Source organism: Hylobates moloch, unplaced genomic scaffold, assembly GCF_009828535.3.
Source record: "Hylobates moloch isolate HMO894 unplaced genomic scaffold, HMol_V3 SCAFFOLD_9, whole genome shotgun sequence".
Taxonomy (NCBI): Eukaryota; Metazoa; Chordata; class Mammalia; order Primates; family Hylobatidae; genus Hylobates; species Hylobates moloch.
The window spans coordinates 12,175,835-12,183,059 of NW_026652284.1; positions in this window are offsets into that span (position 1 = coordinate 12,175,835).

Below are 7,225 nucleotides of genomic sequence, written 5' to 3' on the forward strand. Positions count from 1 at the left end.
AAAAAAAAAAAAAAAAAAAAATGGTGTTTCCCATCCCTGACCCAAAGAACTCGGGATCCTTCTGGTGGTACAGTTTCAGGTTTTCCAGGAGGGTAGGCTGAAGGAGGAGAATGCCATGGAAAGTACTGCCAGTTCTGCTTGGCTTTGCTTGGACTGTCCGCAGTCTATGCCCTTCTCGGGACAGCCCTGGAGATGGCCCATGCCAGGGAGGGCTGGAGAGGAGGGAAGCACCCACTCAGGACAGTGGGGCACACACTGCAATCCAATCTGCCTTGAGGAAGTAGAAGGAGCGCTATACTGGAGCCCAGCTGACCTCGGACCAACCACCTCCGTCTGGACCACCCTAGACAGTCACTTCACCTGTCTGGGCCTCAGTTTCCTCAAGTATAAACTGCAGAGAGGGCCAGGTGTGGTGGCTCATGTCTGTAATCCCAACACTTTGGGAGACCAAGGTGGGCTGATCAGCTGAGGTCAAGAGTTCAAGACCAGCCTGGCCAACATGATGAAACCCCATCTCTACCAAAAATACAAAAATTAGCTGGGCATGGTGGCACATGTCTGTGATCCCAGCTACCTGGGAGGCTGAGGTACAGGAATCGCTTGAACCAGCTGGGCGCAATAGCTCACGCCTGTAATCCAAACATTTTGGGAGGCTGAGGCAGGCAGATCACGAGGTCAGAAGTTCAAGACCAGCCTGGCCAGCATGGTGAAACCCCGTATCTACTAAAAATACAAAAATTAGCTAGGCATGGTGGCGCGTGCCTGTAATCCCAGCTACTTGGGAGGCTGAGGCAGGAGAAACACTTGAACCTGGGAGGCGGAGGTTGCAGTGAGCTGAGATTGTGCCACTGCACTCCAGCCTGGGCGACAGAGCGAGACTCCATCTCAAAAAAAAAAAAAAAAGAATTGCTTTTACCTGGGAGGCAGAGGTTGCAGTAAGCCGAGATCGCGCACTGCATTCCAGCCTGGGCGACAGAGCAAGACTCCGTCTCAAAAATAAATAAATAAATACATTAAATAAAATAAAAAAAATAAACTGCAGAGAGGAAGACCACCCTGGCAGGGGCTGAGCAGACCACAGGGGACATGGGTGAAAGCACAAACTGCTCCGCAAAGTGAGCCACACCTTCTACCCCCATCCCTCCCCTGTCCCCCTCAACACCCCTCACTCCCGTGGTCATGAGGCCTCCTGGCTCTGGAACCAGACACCTGGGTGGGTGGGGTAAATCCTGGTTCCAAGGCCTACAAGTTGTATGATCTTGGGCAAGTGAATGAATTCTGGAGCCTCAGTTTGCCCAGCGGGAAAACGGCAATAATAGAAGGAAACACTTACCAGGGTAGCAATCATGCCTAACTGATGCCTGGCCCATAGTAAGCACTCCGCAGAATAGCCATTGTCGGTTATTATTATGAGAACTATTATTATTTTGAGCCTTTCTGTGCTGAATGGGACTCAGCTGTCACCCTTTCCTTCCCGAAGCAGGAACCGCAGCCCCAAGAGGGGAAGTGATTTGTTCAAGTCACCAGCCAGTAAGTGGACAAGAAGCCGGAACCCAGACTCCCTCTCCAGCCCAGGCCTCCCATTCAGGTCGTTCCCAGGGAGGCAGCCCCGGACCAGCCCTCCCGCCCGGATCCGCGCTCCCGCCCCCGGCCTTCGCTCCCTCACCCTCCGGCTTGGCGTCGCCCTTCGCTTCGGCCAGCAGCAGCCAGCCCAGCGGGGCCAGGAGCAGCAGGGGCCGCATAGCCGAGGTATGGGGACTATCGGCCGACCCGGCGGCGCTCGCAGGGATGGAAACTTCGCGACGGGGCCGCAGGTCCCGCTGCCACGCACTGGGCCCGCCCCGGGGGCGGCACCGCCCCGCCCCTCCACGCCCCCGCCGCCGCCAGCCTAGGAGGGAAGGGTTTTTCTGCAGATATGCCCAAGGCCGGGCCTCTCCTTGTTGGGGCAGCTCCCTCCGCCTCTCTATGCAGCTCCCGGGGCTTCCGCCAGGCCCTGCCGCCTCCCTCCCTTCTCTGGGGGGTTCACTCCGACCAGGAAGAGGGCGGTGAGAGGAGAGCGAGGCCACGATTTCTAGACCCCAGGTTCTGAGCCAAGGCTCCATGGCATCGATAGCCGCGAGCCCCTGTTTGCTCGCCTGAAAAGTGGGGCTTATGATAGCGTCCGTTCATTGGGTCTTGCACGGGTTAATGGCGTTACCTGTAGCGCACTTAGAGCAGCCCCAGGTCAAGCCCCAAGGAAGTCAGTTTTCATGATTTCATTAGTCCTTCCCAAAACCCAAGGGGTGAGGGCGGGCAGGGATGCGTTCAGAGACACGGACACCCCTACGTGGCCCACCCAGGCACTGGAAATGCAGGAAGCCCTTCTCCACTCTCCCTAAAAGGCAATCACTTGATCTACCTTTGTGTCCCTGGGAGGCAAACCTCTGAGCCAAGGAAAGTCTTGCTTCTGAGGTTTTTTTTTTTTTTTTTTGGTCCATTTTTTTGAGACAAGGTTGCGTTCAGTTGCCCAGGCTGGAGTGAAGTGGCATGATCACCGCTCACTGCAGCCTCGACCTCCCAGGCTCAAGCGATCCTCCCATCTCAGCCTCCTGAGTAGGTGGGATCACAGGCCTGAGCCACCATCCCTGGCTAATTTTTATACTTTTTTTTTTTTTTTTTGAGACGGAGTTTCACTCTTATTGCCCAGGCTGGAGTGCAATGGCGAGATCTGGGCTCACGGCAACCTCTGCCTCCCGGGTTCAAGCGATTCTCCTGCCTCAGCCTCCTGAGTAGCTGGGATTATAGGCATGTGCCACCATGCCCAGCTAATTTTGTATTTTTAGTAGAGGTGGGGTTTCTCCATGTTGGTCAGGCTGGTCTTGAACTCCCGAGCTCAGATGATCCACCCACCTTGGCCTCCCAAAGTGCTGGGATTACAGGCATGAGCCACTGCACTTGGCCAATTTTTCTCCTTTTTGTAGAGACAAGAGTCTTCCTATGTTGCCCAGGCTGGTCTCGAACTCCTGGGCTCAAGGGATCTTCCTGCCTCCCAAAGTGCTGGGATTACAGGCTGAGCCACCACACCCTACAGAGATTAATTGTTAAATGAATAAACGAATCGATGAAAGTTTTTAGGGCCTCTTCACAGATACCCAAAGCCCAACAAACAACTCAACAGTCTAGAGTAAGGGCTCCTGGACCAGATGTCAGACAAGGGCAGCCACCTCTGAACAAAAATCCTTCCTTCCTTGGAAGAAACCTCAGACAGAGGCCGGGCGCGGTGGCTCACGCCTGTAATCCCAGCACTTTGGGAGGCCAAGGCGAGTGGATCACAAGGTCAGGACTTCAAGACCAGCTTGACCAACATGGTGAAACTCTGTCTCTACTAAAATACAAAAATTATCCAGGCGGGGTGGCGCATGCCTGTAATCCCAACTACTCAGGAGGCTGAGGCAGTAGAATCGCTTGAACCCAGGAGGCTCAGTTTGCAGTAAGCCAAGATTGCACCACTGCACTCCAGCCTAGGCGACAGAGCGAGACTCTGTCTCAAAAAAAAAAAAAAAAACAAACTCAGACAGGGACCCAGGAGCCTTTTCCCAGCTGATTAGCCTCCAGAGGAGTGGGTGGCGGGTGCAACCCGAGGCTGGCAGGGGGTTCCCTGCAGGGGGCAAAGGGGTGGCAGAGAAGGAATGTCATGAATGTCAATGGATGACATAGAGCAGGCTATGCGTCCGTGCTGGGAAAAGATATTAATAAATCAACAGCATTCAGATGGGCTGGGTGCGGTGGTTCATGCCTGTAATCCCAGTACTTTGGGAGGCCAAGACAGCCAGATTGCTTGAGCCCAGGAATTCAACACCAGCCTGGGCAACATGGTGAAACCCTTCGCTACTAAAAAAACAAAAATTAGCCAGGCACGGTGGCATGTGCCTGTAGTCCCAGCTACTCAGGAGACTGACTGGGGAGGATCACTTGAGCCCGGGAGGTGGAGGTTGCAGTGAGCCATGATCGCACCGCTGCACTCCAGCCTGGGCAAGAGAGTCAGACCCTGTCTCAAAACAAACAAACAAACCAAAAAATAAAAATAAAAGCAAAACAGCATTCAGATACTGCAGCCAGAGAAATACACTACCTATATGTTGTTAAGTGGAAAAGCAGAATATATAGTATGGTTCCACTCAGTAAAAATACCTTTTTTTTTTTTTTTGAGATGGAGTCTCACTGTGTAGCCCAGGCTGGAGTGCAGTGGTATGATCTCAGCTCACTGCAACCTCCGCCTCCCGGGTTCAAGCAATTCTTTGCCTCAGCTTCCTGAGTAGCTGGGATTACAGGTGCCTGCCACCATGCCTGGCTCATTTTTGTATTTTTAGTAGAGATGGGGTTTCACCATCTTGGCCAGGTTGGTCTTGAACTCCTGACCTCGTGGATCCACCCGCCTCGGCCTCCCAAAGTGTTGGGATTATAGGCGTGAGCCATCGCGCCCACCCAAAAATATATTCTTACCGATGTATACATGCATAGAGACAATGCTAGAAGAAAATTATGGCCAAATGTTTACTGTGATTATTTCCAGGTTGTGGGATTATTTCATATTTATATAGACAATTTTTGATGTTTTATATTATTTCCAGGTAGTTATTTTGTTATTTATATTTTTCTTTTTTTTTCCCAATAAATATATACTATTTGTAAAATTCAAACAAAATCGGCCGGGCACGGTGGCTCACACCTGCAATACCAGCACTTTGATAGGCGGAGGCAGGCAGATCACCTGAGGTCGGGATTTCAAGACCAACCTGACCAACGTGGAGAAACCCTGTCTCTACTAAAAATACAAAATTATCCGGGCATGGTGGTGCATTCCTGTAATCCCAGCTACTTGGGAGGCTGAGGCAGGAGAATTTCCTGAACCTGGAAGGCATAGGTTGCGGCAAGCCGAGATCGCACCATTGCACTCTAGCCTGGGCAACAAAAGCAAAACTCCATCTCGAAAAAAATATATATATATTCAAACAAAATCAATACATACTATTTTTAGAATACAGGTCCAGGCCGGCGCAGGGACTCATGCCTGTAATCCCAGCACTTTGGGAGGCCAAGGCAGGAGGACTGTTTGGGCCCAGGAGTTCCAGACCAGCCTGGACACTATAGCAAGACCCCTCCCCCATCTCTATTAAAAAAAACAAAGATAGACTCAGTCACTGGGAACTGTGGAAATCATCTCATTGTGTGGAAATCATCTCATTGTGTGGAGATGTGCTCGTTGTACAGATAGTACAAGTGATATCCATAGGCACGGGGCAGCAAGCTCAAGGTCACAAGGCAAGTAAAAGGAAGAGGCGTGAGCAGAATCCAGGGCCCCTACCTCCCAGCTGGGACCCAGGGCTGGGAGTTTCAGCATCTGGAGACAGGACTTGCTGCCAGAATCCACCGGATGTTTTGGATTCAGGAGGATGCAGACTCAGACTCCAGACCCCTGGAGGAAGAGGAAATGCCAGGAGGAGCAGAGGGAGGAGAATGAGCATGTGTTGGCTGGTTCAATTTTCCCTTTTTTTTTTTTGAGACAGGGCCTCACTTTGTTGCCAAGGCTGGAGTGCAGTGATGTGATTACAGCCCACTGCAGCCTCAGCTTCCTGGGCTCAGGTGATTCTCCCACCTTAGCCTCCTGAGTAGCTGGGACTACAGGCATGCACCTTGCCTGGCTAATTTTTTTTTTTTTTTTTTTTTTTTTTTTTTTTTTTTTTTTTTTTTTTTGTAGAGACAGGGTTTCACAATGTCGGCCAGGCTGGTCTCAAACTTCTGAGCTCAAGACATCTGCCCTCCTCAGCCTCCCGAAGTGCTGGGATTACACGTGTGAGCCAACGCGCCCGGCCCCTGATTCAGTTTTCAAAACTCTCCCTCATTCCCTGCTCACAACAGCCTTCCTAATTAAGCAGTATTGCCCCATTTGCAAAATGAGAAAACAGACCCAGAGAAGTGAAGCAATCTGCTCGACGCCACACAACTGATGCAGAACTACAGTAAGGGAGGCAGCATTGGAACCCAGCTCTAACTCTCCATTTGCTGTAGTCCAAGGAGAACCTCAATGGTGATGTACTATGAATAGAAAAAAAAAAACAAAACTTGAGGCCAGGTACCATGACTCACGCCTGTAATCCCAACACTTTGGGAGGCCGAGGTGGGAGGATCCTTTGAGACCAAGAGTTCAAGACCAGCCTGGGCAACATAGTAAGACCCGTCCCCCCACCCCCACCCACCTCCCATCTCCACAAAAAAAATTAGGAGGGTGTGGTGGCGTGCACCTGTAATCTCAGCTTCTCAGGAGGCTGAAGTGGGAGGATCGCTTGAGCCCAAGAGGTTGAAGCTGCAGTGAGCCGTGATTGTACCACTGTACTTCTGCCTGAGTTACAGAGTAAGACTCTGTCTCAAAAAAAAGGAAAAGAAAAAACCCTTTGGGCAGTGGGAGTCCCATGGCCCAAAGTCATTTTAAGTCAGGAGGGGAATCAATCTTGGAGGCTGCTGGCCTCTCTGGGAGAAAGAATTCACTCTGGCAAAGCCTGCCCTCTCCTCCTTTGGTATCTGTTTTACTGTTCCCTTCACCAAATTGCTGAAACTTGAACCCTGCCCAAGCTTCATGGAGAAAGGGGGCCTGTCTCTTTAACCAGTGGTGGCTGCCGTCCAGATGTTACTTCTGGTACGTGCTGCACGTGCTGTGGACAGTTAAAGGCACAGGACTCAGCTTTCTTTTTTTTTTTTTTTTTTTTTTTTTTTTAGCAATTTGGTGAAGGGAACACTAACAGGGGGGGGAGGGGGGCGGTCCGCCTGGCTAATTTTTTGTATTTTTAGTAGAGACGGGGTTTCACCGTGGTCTCGATCTCCTGACCTTGTGATCCGCCCGCCTCGGCCTCCCAAAGTGCTGGGATTACAAGCGTGAGCCACCGCGCCCGGCCAGGACTCAGCTTTCTAGGGAAGGTGTAGAAAGGATATCTGGCCTGGAGGGCAGCTGCCTGGTGCCATGAGGGGCTTTTCTCATGTTCATCCTTTTCTTTTATTCATTTCCTTTTTTGGCCCCAGGAAGAGCAAGGGCCTCGGTAGGATGGCCATATTCTGTGCTGCTAGATGGGCGATCACCTCTCACGAGCACTTACGCCTCCCTAATAATAATAATAGTAAAAATAAATCATAATAAAATGTCCTCTTTCTTTCTTTTTTTTTTTTTTTTTTTGAGACAGAGTCTCACTCTGTC